The sequence below is a fragment of the Podarcis bocagei genome (assembly GCF_964188305.1).
Source record: "Podarcis bocagei genome assembly, chromosome: W".
Classification (NCBI taxonomy): domain Eukaryota; kingdom Metazoa; phylum Chordata; class Lepidosauria; order Squamata; family Lacertidae; genus Podarcis; species Podarcis bocagei.
Window position 1 is genome coordinate 50995015 of NC_138131.1, and position 12751 is coordinate 51007765.

Genomic DNA, 12751 nt, shown 5'->3' on the forward strand with positions numbered 1-12751 from the left:
GTTTACACCAAAGTGCACGTCTATGGCATGACTGCATAGACACAACTTTGAAAAAGATGGGATTCAAACAAAGCCTGGCTGATTCCTGTTTATATTCAGCAATGGTGCAAGGAAGTGTTTGTTATTTACTTTTGTATGTTGATGATATCTGTCTAATAACAACTGCACAAAAGCATAGAATCATAGAATCATAGAGTTGGAAGAGACCACAAGGGCCATCGAGTCCAACCCCCTGCCAAGCAGGAAACACCATCAGAGCACTCCTGACATATGGTTGTCAAGCCTCTGCTTAAAGACCTCCAAAGTATCCAATATTTCCAGGCCTTTGACCATTTTGGTTGCCCTCCTCTGGACACGTTCCAGTTTGTCAGTGTCCTTCTTGAATTGTGGTGCCCAGAACTGGACAGAGTACTCCAGGTGAGGTCTGACCAGAGCAGAATACAATGGCACTATAACTTCCCTTGATCTAGATGCTATACTCCTATTGATGCAGCCCAGAATTGCATTGGCTTTTTTAGCTGCCGCGTCACACTGTTGGCTCATGTCAAGTTTGTGGTCAACCAAGACTCCTAGATCCTTTTCACATGTACTGCTCTCAAGGGACGGGTTCTCCATGGGATTTAGAATCCCAGTAGCATTCCCCCCCAACACCGTGGACCCCCAAAATCAGAAGTCTGTGCGGGAAAGGCCAGAGATAGTTAGGAAAAATATACAGAAGGAGATCACGGCAGGCAGGGTTGCAGGCCCTTTTCCCGAGCCCCCTCTGGAGGGACTTCACCTATCCCCTCTGGGCATAGTACCTAAAAAAGCTCCGGGGGAATTTCACATGATCCACAACCTCTCTTACCCAAGGGGAGGTTCAGTGAATGATGCAATACCTCAGGAACTGTGCACGGTAAAATACGCCTCTTTTGACCAGGCAGTCAAAATGATTTGTAGATTTGGCCGAGGAGCGCTCCTAGCGAAATGCGACATCGAGTTCGCATTCTGCCTCCTGCCTGTGCATCCAGAAGATTTCCGTTGGTTGGGGTTTAGATTTGAGGGGGCGTATTTCATTGATAAGGCAATGCCTATGGGCTGCTCCGTCGCATGCTCTGCATTCGAGTCCTTTAGTACCTTTCTTGATTGATTTGTCAGAAACAAAAATTCTCATGTGCTTGATGTATGGTTTCTTGCCAAACATCTTTTCATAGGGGGTACAACCAATCGGTGATTATAATCTGTGATTATAGGTGTAAACAAAACAGCCGAGCGCTTCTGCCCAATAACTCTCTGGAAGATTGGCATCATGCAGCAAGGTTTTCAAGCCTTGAAGCAATGTTTGGCTTGCCCTTTCACAAAGTCCATTCATCCAAGGAGACCGTGGACTTGACAGGCCATGTTGAATTCCTTTCTCAGTCAGAAAAGCTTCAAACTGCTGAGAAATGAATTCTCCCCCTCGATCTGTAAATAAACATTTCACCTGTTTATCATGCACATTTTTCAACCAAGCACAGAATTCCTTGAACCTAGGAAATGCTTCTGATTTCTGCTTGAGATTGAACACATGAATATATCTGGGATATGAATCAATGAGAACCATAAGGTACCTGGCTCCACCCAAAGAGTGTGTTAGTGGACCAACGAGATCAGCATGCACTACCTGGTATGGTTCTGTAGCTTGTCTACTAGACACTTTACCTTTTGCAGCCATTTTGACCTTGTTTGCTGCGCATGCCTTGCACTTCATGTGGTACCTGCAGGGTTTAATTGTCATACCTTCAACTAAGGCAGGCATTTTGGAACTGCCTTGAAGTTTAAATGACCAAATTTCCTGTGATAATCATGGATACATCCTGCATGCAACACCTTGTTAGTATCTGCAATACAAGTTTCATCCTGCACAACATCAACAGAATCATCATAATGCAATACAAACAAATGATCAATATAATCAGCATGCAATACAAAGTCATCTTTCTTGGTGATGGTGCACTTCCTCTTCTTGAAGGAAACGTCTATGTCCTGTTCAGTCAGCTGCGAGACGCTCAATAGGTTGTGTACAGTATCTGGAACAAAAAGAATGTTGCGTATTGATGCATCCAAGCTGTGAAGAATAACCGTTCCATAGCCTTGAGTGGAGATCGTGTGGTCATCCGCTTGGTGAATTGCACCTTCCTGTGGAGTAAAGGACACGAACAGGTGTTTGTCTTTGCAGATGTGCCTCCCGAGTCGATGATGAAGAAAGATCTAGACGTCTTCTGGACCTTTGGAGTGAAGCGTGAGACCATTGCCTTGTGTTGCGTCGTCCTGGACTTCTGACCTTTGCCTTTGCCTTTTCCATGTGTTGAGCTTTCGCTGCGCTGCTCTGTTGCCTTGGCCTTGGGATGTTTGCAATCCCTCTTCATGTGGCCTAGACGTCCACACAAGTAGCATTTCACTGCCTTCAAAGCTTTGGTGCCATCTAGTGTCCTTCGGAATCGCCCTCTAACAAATAATTAATGACCTGAGCCTTTGATAAGGCTCCAAGGCACGTTCCCCCATTCAGCAGAGTTTCCAAAGCAGCAGAAGTGATGAGATTTATGGCTACATCACTATGCTTTATTTCTTACTACACAGACAGCAAAGAAATATACATCCTCTCTCTATGAAAGCAGAGAGCAACTGGAACAAAGGAAACAGGAAACCAGTAAACATCACATCCGTCTCCCTTCTCCCGTGAGACTTCCAATAGCCTGGACTGTCTCTGGAATGTAAACAGAGCCTTGTGACTCTAAGCAGCTGCTCAGTGGCAAACAGAAACTAACAGTCACTCCCTGCTGGGATATTCATGGTAACTACTCAATAGTCGTTATATTGACCCTACTCAATAAATATGACTAACTAGGGTATAGGGACGCGGGTAGTGCTGTGGTCTAAACCACTGAGCCTCTTGGGCTTGCCAATCAGAAGGTCGGCGGTTCGAATCCCCGTGATGGGGTGAGCTCCCGTTGCTCGGTCCCAGCTCCTGCCAACCTAGTACTTCAAAAGCACACCAAAAAGTGCAAGTAGGTATTGCTCCAGCGGGAAGGTAAACAGTGTTTCCGTGCACTGCTCTGGTTTCGGTGTTCCATTGCGCCAGAAGCGGCTTAGTCATGCTGGCCACATGACCCAGAAAAACTGTCTGCAGACAGTTTTTTTTGCTCCCTCAGCCTGTAAAGCGAGATGAGCGCCACAACCCCAGAGTTGTCTGCGACTGAACTGTCAGGGGTCCTTTACCTTTACCTTTTTAACTAGGGTATATGAATTTCAGTGTGTCTGCTGTCAAGAAAACTTAGTTGAATGAAAGCTAATGTTTTTAATTGTTTTTAGAAGTCTTAAAAAAGTCTTGAAAATTATTAATGACCTGGTTGCCACCTGGGGCTCCTTCAGAAGGAGCAGGATATAAATTGAATAAATAATAATAAATACATAATGTGTGCTTGGGACCTGAGATCTTTGTACCCATTTTTCATACCTGGCTGCAGTGCCTGATAAATCACTGAAATTGATATACCCTAGTTAAAAAGGTAAAGGTAAAAGACCCCTGACAGTTAGGTCCAGTCAAGGGCAACTATGGGGTTGCGGCGCTCATCTCGCTTTCAGGCCGAGGGAGCCGGTGCTTGTCCACAGACAGCTTTCCGGGTCATGTGGCCAGCAAGGCTAAACTGCTTCTGGCGCACGGAAACACCATTTACCTCCTGCCACAGCAGTACCTATTTATCTACTTTCACTGGCGTGCTTTCGAACTGCTAGGTTGGCAGGAGTTGGGACAGAGCAACGGGAGCTCACTCTGTTGCAGGGATTTGAACCGCCGACCTTCTGATTGGCAAGCCCAAGAGGCTCAGTGGTTTAGACCACAGCGCCACCCGCGTCCCTTTTCCCTCCAAGGTAGGCAGTGACTGATAAAGTACTTCTAGCCTTTCAGAAAAGTTGTTGTTTATTAAATTTGTATACCACCCTTCATCCATAGATCTCAAGGCTGTTCAAAACATAAAAATACAATATAAGAACATAAAATACTTAATAAAAACAATACAAACTAATACTCCCTCCCTCAAACACACGCTTACTCAGCCAAAAAGGCCTGGTTGAAGAGGAACATTTTTGCCTGGGAATTTAGAATATGAGATGCAGCTGACCAGAGAGACTTTGAGTGCATAGAGACATGCCTCACGGCTGTGCAGGGTTGGGCGATGTCAACTTTTCAACACTGTGGTGTTGAAAAATGGAGGGAAGAACAAGCTGTGTTGGGACCAGCCCTGCAAGGTGCTGGAGTGAAACTGCTGAGGCCCTTCATCCAGGTAGCATAATTACATCTTACTTGAACATATATAATGTGGTTAGTTTGGGGGATTCAGTGGTTAAAGTAGCCAGGCCAGCTTTTGGGTGAGTCAGTGGGCCTGGGCATGGTATAACAAAGGAAGTGGCTTTGTACCAGAGGACAAATGGGTGGGCCCTGGGCCCCCTCCCTCACCTGGCTGCTAGTGAGAAGGGCAATAGCCAGCGTTGTGTGAGAGAGCTGGGCTAGAAGCAGGCGGCTGGCAGAAGCCAGGGCGTCAGAGCTGTACCCGATTCCTGCTTGGAATCCAAGGCTGTGGTCGTGGGAGAAGCAAGACCCTTTCGGGGTGCTGATGCTGTGAGCACCTCCATTGTAGACTCAGGTTGTATATATGTGTAGATAAACCATCTCTCCTAAAGACATAACAATTGCTGCTGTCCATCATTCCAAGGAAACCGAACATGGGTAAGTGCCTGAAACCCCTGGAGTCCCACACCCTTCGGAGACTGGGGTAGTGAAGCACAAAAGAGGGTGTGTCTACTTGAATTTGCTTCAATTCATGCAAATTAGTATCAAATAAATTGTTGTAATAATTTTAAGGTGCACACGCTTAGTGGGCCACACTCCACAGAAAACCAGTAATAATAATAAGTTATTATTTATACCCCACACATCTCGCCGGGCCTCCCCAGCCCCTCTGGGTGGCTTCCAACAGGGTATTAAAAACACAATAAAATGTGAAACATTCCCTAAACAGGGCTGCCTTCAGGCGTCTTCTAAAAGTCAGAGAGCTGTTTACAGTATTCCCTTGACATCTGGTGGGAGGGTGTTCCACAGGGCGGGTGCCATTACCAAGAAAGCCCTCTGCCTGTTTCCCTGTAACCTCACTTTTCGCAGGGAGGAAACCGCCAAAAAGCCCTCGGCACTGGGCCTCAGTGTCCAGGCTGAATGACGGGGGTGGAGACACTCCTTCAGGTCTACTGGACTGAGGCAGTTTAGGTGTGCTGGTCCAGGGGGGAGGTTACTGTTATTGGTTTCAGAACTCACAGGGTTAAGGAGTTCTGGTGACGTCTCTTTCCTGAGGCGTGGTTAGAAACACATACGGGAGTGGTTTGACGCTACGTGTTTCAGTCTGGTTTCGCTTTTGCGGAGGGAGGACGCAAGATGTGTGCGTTGTCACCGGGACAGATTTAAGATCTGGTTTACTTCATGATTAAAGGCTAACAAGATAAGGAACGCTTTGTGTCAGTTCTGAATTATTCACCCACATGCTGCAATTGCTTCACCGCTGTGTTTATCTCTGCTACCGGCAAGAGGGAGAGGCAGGAAGGATCTTTGGATCAGCACGGACAGACAACAGAGCTGCGCAAAGGGAAGCGTGCTGGACTCCATGTTTGTTTTTCTTGGAACTCATGGCAACACTGACCTCTCCGTTGCCATAGGTTATGGGTGCTTGCCAACGCTTTGAAGCATTGCAGGAACGTCCCACATGTGGGGGAAGCCAGCAGGAAAGTTGCTGGGGCCAGCCGGAGCTGTCTTTGAGGCTGGAAGGAGCTCGCTGGGAGGAGAAGCCGATCTGCCAGAGGCCGGAGGAAGCTGATGCTGTCGTGAGTACGCTTACCCCGGGGGAGAAGGAGATGGCTCAGTCCCAGGAACATGGCTTTGAGCTTAAGCTGCCATGTGCGAAGTTAACAACCCAAACGTGGTTGGAGTGGAGTTATTTAGCAGAGTTGTCCTTAGTTGGAGCCAAGCTCTGGGAATTGGTGAAGCCGATGTCTTCGTCAGCTGGGGCAGTTGGAAGCCAACGTGAAGCTGAGCAGCGTGTTCTGGTTTTCTGGCTGAGAATGTAAGTGCTGATTTAAGGCCTATAGTTCTGGATGCAAGGAAGCCGACGGTCGCTTGGCTAGCTCTCCAGGAAGTGTGCAACGCTGGGGGCGGAAGCAAGGGCCGGGAGATGGCTGCATCAGAACAGGAGAGGCAAGATGGAGCTTACCACCTTCGTGGAAGCCAGTGCACAGCTGGGAAAGGCTGTGGGACCCCTGAGGGGGGCAAAGGGACTATTACCACTACTGCTGCTGTTGCTGCCAGTTTTGCAGAGTCTAAAAGCTGCGTGGGTGATGCAACGTGTCTGCGTGAGGAGCTTGGAGAGAGGCAAGCTGCTGGGGGCCCTTTACCTACCACTGGGGGTGCAGGAAAGCGTCCTGGGAGCCCTGGGAGCAGTGGGGGGGCAGTGAGCAGTAAAAGAACAGAAAAGCCTCTTTTTCCAAAGGCTGCCAAGAGTTGTTTGCGTCGTGAGTCGAAGCCTGGGAAACAGGACAGAGCTAAATGCTTCAAGGTCAGACATCTGCTGCAGAGGGAGATAAGGCCTGCAGAGTTGTCTGGGAACTCTGAGATAAGTCCAGTCTTCAGAGCAACGCAGGATGTTGCGGTTTCGGACGCTGCCAAGGACAGAGGCGGCAGCGGGACGTTTGTTGCTGCTATGGCAACTTTGAAAAACAATGCCAGCAGGAACACAGATGTGAAGTGGGTGTTGGATTCGGGTGCCAGTCATCACCTCATTGGGACGCCATCTGCTGGGGAGCTGCGGAATTGCAGGGCTGTTTTAACTGGAACTGCTGTCACATTAGCTGACGGGACAAAACGAAAAGTTTCTAATGCTGCAAATGTATATGTTTCTGTTTTGCAGGCGGAGCTGGAGTGTTTCATTGTACCAGGGATGAAGTGTTGCCTGTTATCGATACCTGCTTTGGCGAAGCAGGGGTACAAAATTTGTTTTGAAAATAACACCTGTTCTATTTCCAGAGGGGGGAAGCTGCTTGTCAACGTGGAAGGCAAGGGCAATCTCTTTGTTCTGGAGACACCTCTGGAGGGTGGGGGGAATGCAGGAAAAGCACAGGCGCAGTGTGCTAGTGTTCCCAGTCATGATTCATGTGTTCATGTATGGCACAAGAGAATGTCTCATGCTTGTCTGGAAGATGTTAAGAGGCTGCCAGGCTGCACCAAAGGTTGTAAAATCACACCATGTGAGGGATCCCTAGTGTGCAGGGCATGCAGCAAGGTTCAAAGGTGCGGGTTTCCCGGGGTAAAGAGGGTAACCACAAAACCTTTTGAGTTGGTTCACACAGACCTTACAGGACCCATGAAGTGTGAGAGTCTGGGTGGGGCCAGGTTTCTGCTAACGATGGCAGATGATTTTTCTCAGAATTTATGGTGTTTCTCTCTCAGGTCACAGAGGGAGGCAGCGCAACTGATCCAGGATTGGGTTGCGGAGGTGGAACTAAGGTTCTCCACCAAGGTGCAAGAGTTCAGGAACGACCGTGGGTCACAATTCACTGGGTCTGCTCTGAAGGAATTCTTCAAGGAAAAGGGAATTCGTCACCAGGTGACGGGTGCAAAGTCTCCTCAAGAGAGAGGCATGGCAGAGCACAGGAGTGAAGCACTGGCTGAAGCTGTCAGGGTTTTACTGTGTGACTCTGGGTTGCCTCAGAGCTTTTGGAGTGAAGCTTGGAAATTTGCCAGCTTTGTTTTTAACAGGTCCTACAATCATGATGTAGGTGACACACCGTATTTTCTGTTGCACAAGAGGAAGTCACAGGTGCATTTCTTCCGTTCGTTTGGGTCTAGGGCTTCAGTGCCGATACCAACAGCGCAACGGAAGGAGGGTGGTCCTAGGTGCCAGGACATGATCTTCTGTGGGTATGATCCTGCAACAAATGGGTGGAAGTTTGCATACCCAGAGGGTGATCAGACCAAGCTGCTGGTCAGCAAGCATGCTGAGTTCTTTGAGCAGGGTGGTTGGTCACAGCCTAGGTATGGTTCTGATTTTCTCTCAGAATGTCTGTCCGATTCTGAGGGGGAGAAAAGGGAGGAAGAAAGGGAGGAAGGAGAGTCAGAGGCGGAGCCTGTTGCTGATGACCAGGTTGCTGATGATGGTCAAGCACAGGGGTGGGTTTCTCCACAGGTTAAGATGGAACCCAAAAGTGAGCCTTCATCTCCTGTTAGCCAAGTGCAGGAGGCCCGAAGACGCAGCAAGTCAGAGGGGGAGTCCTCTGTGCTGGGAGACACACTTGCTGACCCCAGTGGGTCAGGAGGAGCGCCCGAGGTTGTACTCTGGCGGTCAACTCGGACCAAAAAGGGGATTCCACCGGAAAGGTTTCAGGTCACCAATGCGTGGGTTGGTTTCGCACAGTGTGATTCTGGGAGTGTGGAAGGGATTCAACAATTGCCTGGGATAGATGCCAGTGGGAGGCAAAAGGCAATGGGAGGTGAGTTGAACTCAAAGAGGTCTGTAAATAGGGGTTCACAGTTTCCCTCAGGGTTCGAGACGAGAGGGGGTGTTATTGGTTTCAGAACTCACAGGGTTAAGGAGTTCTGGTGACGTCTCTTTCCTGAGGCGTGGTTAGAAACACATACGGGAGTGGTTTGACGCTACGTGTTTCAGTCTGGTTTCGCTTTTGCGGAGAGAGGACGCAAGATGTGTGCGTTGTCACCGGGACAGATTTAAGATCTGGTTTACTTCATGATTAAAGGCTAACAAGATAAGGAACGCTTTGTGTCAGTTCTGAATTATTCACCCACATGCTGCAATTGCTTCACCGCTGTGTTTATCTCTGCTACCGGCAAGAGGGAGAGGCAGGAAGGATTTTTGGATCAGCATGGACAGACAGCAGAGCTGCGCAAAGGGAAGCGTGCTGGACTCCATGTTTGTTTTTCTTGGAACTCATGGCAACTCTGACCTCTCCGTTGCCATAGTTACCGTGGGGCGAGGTCCAGGACCTGAGTCGAGGGTCGGCAGACAGTTCTCCACGAGCGAAGCGGGGTCCACAGCGAGGAGCCGGGCAAGGACAGGAACAGGACTGGGTGCTGGCCGAAACAGCTCTTCAATGACGTTGCTCCCGCAACCTGGGACCGGGCTGACTGGCCTTTATCTTCTCTGAGGCCGGGGGCAGTCCCGGCCCCCAGGTGACCCGCCTCTCCTGGCCTTAAGGCGAGCACTCCTCCTGGGAGAAACCAGTTCCCTCCACCTCTCTGTCCTGAGCCTCTGCAGCTCAGGAGAGGCCGGTGGGTTACTGGACCCAGGGGGAGACTCATTTTCCCCTGACAGGGCTGGGAGAGGCGCACCTGTAGGCAATGTGTCCTCAATCACCTCCGGAGCCAGAGTGGATTCACCTGGTGCCTGCTCCTGAGGTGCAGGCGCTTCAGAATCAAGGCCCTGCCCCAGCTCAGCCAGCCCTGGAGGCGGGGACTCCTGTGCAGGCTGGGATTCCTCCGGTTCAGCCTCTGAATCGGATTCCCAGGCCATCACATTAGGGCTTTAAAGGTCAGCACCAACACTTTGAATTGTGCTCGGAAACGTACTGGGAGCCAATGCAGATCTCTCAGGACCAGTGTTATATGGTCCTGGCGGCCACTCCCAGTCACCAGCCTAGCTGCCACATTCTGGATTAGTTGTAGTTTCTGGGTCACCTTCAAAGGTAGCCCCACGTAGAGTGCACTGTAGTAGTTCAAGCGGGAGATAACCAGGGCATGCACCACTCTGGCACGACAGTCCGTGGGCAGGTAGGGTCTCAGCCTGCGTACCAAATGAGTCTGGTAGACAGTTGCCCTGGACAGAGATTTGACCTGTGCCTCCATGGACAGCTGTGAGTCCAAAATGAGTCCCAGGCTGCGCACCTGGTCCTTCAGGGGCACGGTTACCCCATTCAGGACCAGGGAGTCCTCCACACCAGCCCGCCCTCTGTCCCCCCAAAACAGTACTTCTGTCTTTTCAGGATTCAACCTCAATCTGTTAGCTGCCATCCACCAACCGCCTCCAGACACACAGGACCTTCACCGCCTTCACTGATTCTGATTTGAAAGAGAGGTGGAGCTGGGTATCATCCGCATACTGATGAACACCAAGCCCAAACCCCCTGATGATCTCTCCCAGCGGCTTCATGTAGATGTTAAAAAGCATGGGGGAAGAGGACAAAACCCTGAGGCACCCCACAAGTGAGGGCCCAGGGGTCTGAACACTCATCCCCCAACACCACTTTCTGGGCACGGCCCTGGAGGAAGGAGCGGAACCACTGCAAAACACTGCCCCCAGCTCCCAACCCCTCCAGATGGTCCAGAAGGATGTCATGGTCGATGGTATCAAAAGCTGCTGAGAGATCCAGCGGAACAAGGAAACAGCTTTTACCCTTGTCCCTAGCCCGCCGGAGATCATCAACCAGTGTGACCAAGGCAGTCTTATGTGGATTAAGCTTCAGTTTGTTGGCTCTCATCCAGTCCATTACCATTTAATTTTTAAGATGGCAAAAATGGCAAATTTAGGATGATCTTGGCATTCATGTGGGAGGAGGCAGTTCTCTGGGGAAACTGATCTCCCAGCTGTTGTCAGACTACAACTCCCAGAATCTTTAGCAATGCTGACTGGGGCTGATGGGAGTTGGAGTTGAGGCTGATTTTCTACCCCTGGTGTTCATCATTTTGACAGAAAAGGAAGCTGTACTATGAATATTTAAAGTCATTTTCAGGCTTATTTAAAGGACAGAATGAATAGCTAGCTGAGCTTTCCTTCTGGTCCACCTGGGGGCAATTATTCAACACCACCTTCTTCATGAAGTTTGTTCACCATGATTTCTGAATCCCACTACAAATCTCAGCATCAGGCAAGCCATTCCCCCTCATGTTCTTGGCCCCAGGTATAATAATAGTGCTGACCTACCTTACAGGGCTGTTTCTAAGAATTAATGTGGAAAAGCCTGTGAAGAACCTTTGAGGACTTTGGTAGGCAGTTGTGCCTACCATAGTGTATAATAGCATGTAGCTACCTCCCAATGATAATCCTTACAAAAGCCCTGTAAGGTAACGTTTATTAAATGTTCAGCCTGTTAACTGATTGCCATGTAAAGCGTCTCCAAGCAACTTACAAAACTTTTAAAAAGCATAAAGCACAGCATAAAAGTATGTGGTTTTTTTCAGGTGGTTCACAATTTAGCGGAACCACCTGCAACATCGGGGCCCAATACGGGCCACATGTTCTCCTGCAATGATTTTGCAAAGTTTTTTGCAGATAAAATCGCTCAGATTCGGGAAGAGGTAGACTCCACCGTGGGAGCAGGGCGGGAGAGTGCTAGAGTTCTGTCTAGTCAAGTTGCGTGGGATCAATTCCAACCTGTTACCTCCGAGGATGTGGACAGGCTGCTTCGACGAGTGGAGCCAACCACCTGTCTCCTGGATCCTTGCCCATCCTGGCTTATAAAAGCTAGCCGGGAAGGACTGGGCGATGGGCTTCGTGGGGTGGTGAATGCTTCCCTCTGTGAGGGAGCCTTCCCAGACCTGCTGAAAGAGGCGGTTATTAAACCGCTTCTTAAAAACCATCTTTAGATGCGGCCACGATGGCCAATTATCGCCCAGTCTCAAATCTTCCATTCTTGGGCAAGGTGATTGAGCGAGTGGTTGCTGAACAACTCCAGGCACGCCTGGAAGAAGCGGACCATTTGGATCCCTTCCAGTCGGGATTCAGGCCTCACCGTGGGACTGAAACTGCCTTGGTCGCACTGGTTGATGATCTCCGGCGGACTAGGGACAAAGGTGAGAGCTGTTTAATAGTTCTGCTGGATCTCTCAGCGGCATTTGATACCATCGACCATAACATCCTACTGGACCGTCTTGAGGGGCTGGGAGCTGGGGGCACTGTTTATATATACAGTGGTTCCGCTCCTTCCTCCTGGGCCGTGTTCAGAAAGTGGTGTTGGGGGATGAGTGTTCAGACCCCTGGGCCCTCACTTGTGGGGTGCCTCAGGGTTCTGTCCTCTCCCCCATGCTTTTCAACATTTACATGCAGCCACTGGGAGCGATCATCAGGAGGTTTGGGCTTGGTGTTCATCAGTATGCGGATGATACCCAGCTCTACCTCTCTTTCAAATCAGAACCAGTGAAGGCGGTGAAGGTCCTGTGTGAGTGTCTGGAGGCGGTTGGAGGATGGATGGCGGCTAAAAGATTGAGGTTGAATCCTGACAAGACAGAAGTACTGTTTTGGGGGGACAGGAGGCGGGCAGGTGTGGAGGATTCCCTGGTCCTGAATGGGGTAACTGTGCCCCTGAAGGACCAGGTGCGCAGCCTGGGAGTCATTTTGGACTCACAGCTGTCCATGGAGGCACAGGTCAAATCTGTATCCAGGGCAGCTGTTTACCAGCTCCATCTGGTACGTAGGCTGAGACCCTATCTGCCTGCGGACTGTCTCGCCAGAGTGGTGCATGCTCTGGTTATCTCCCGCTTGGACTACTGCAATGCGCTCTGCGTGGGGCTACCTTTGAAGGTGACCTGGAAACTACAACTAATCCAGAATGCGGCAGCTAGACTGGTGACTGGGAGCGGCCGCCAAGACCACATAACACCAGTCTTGAAAGACCTACATTGGCTCCCAGTACGTTTCCGAGCACAATTCAAAGTGTTGGTGCTGACCTTTAAAGCCCTAAATGGCTT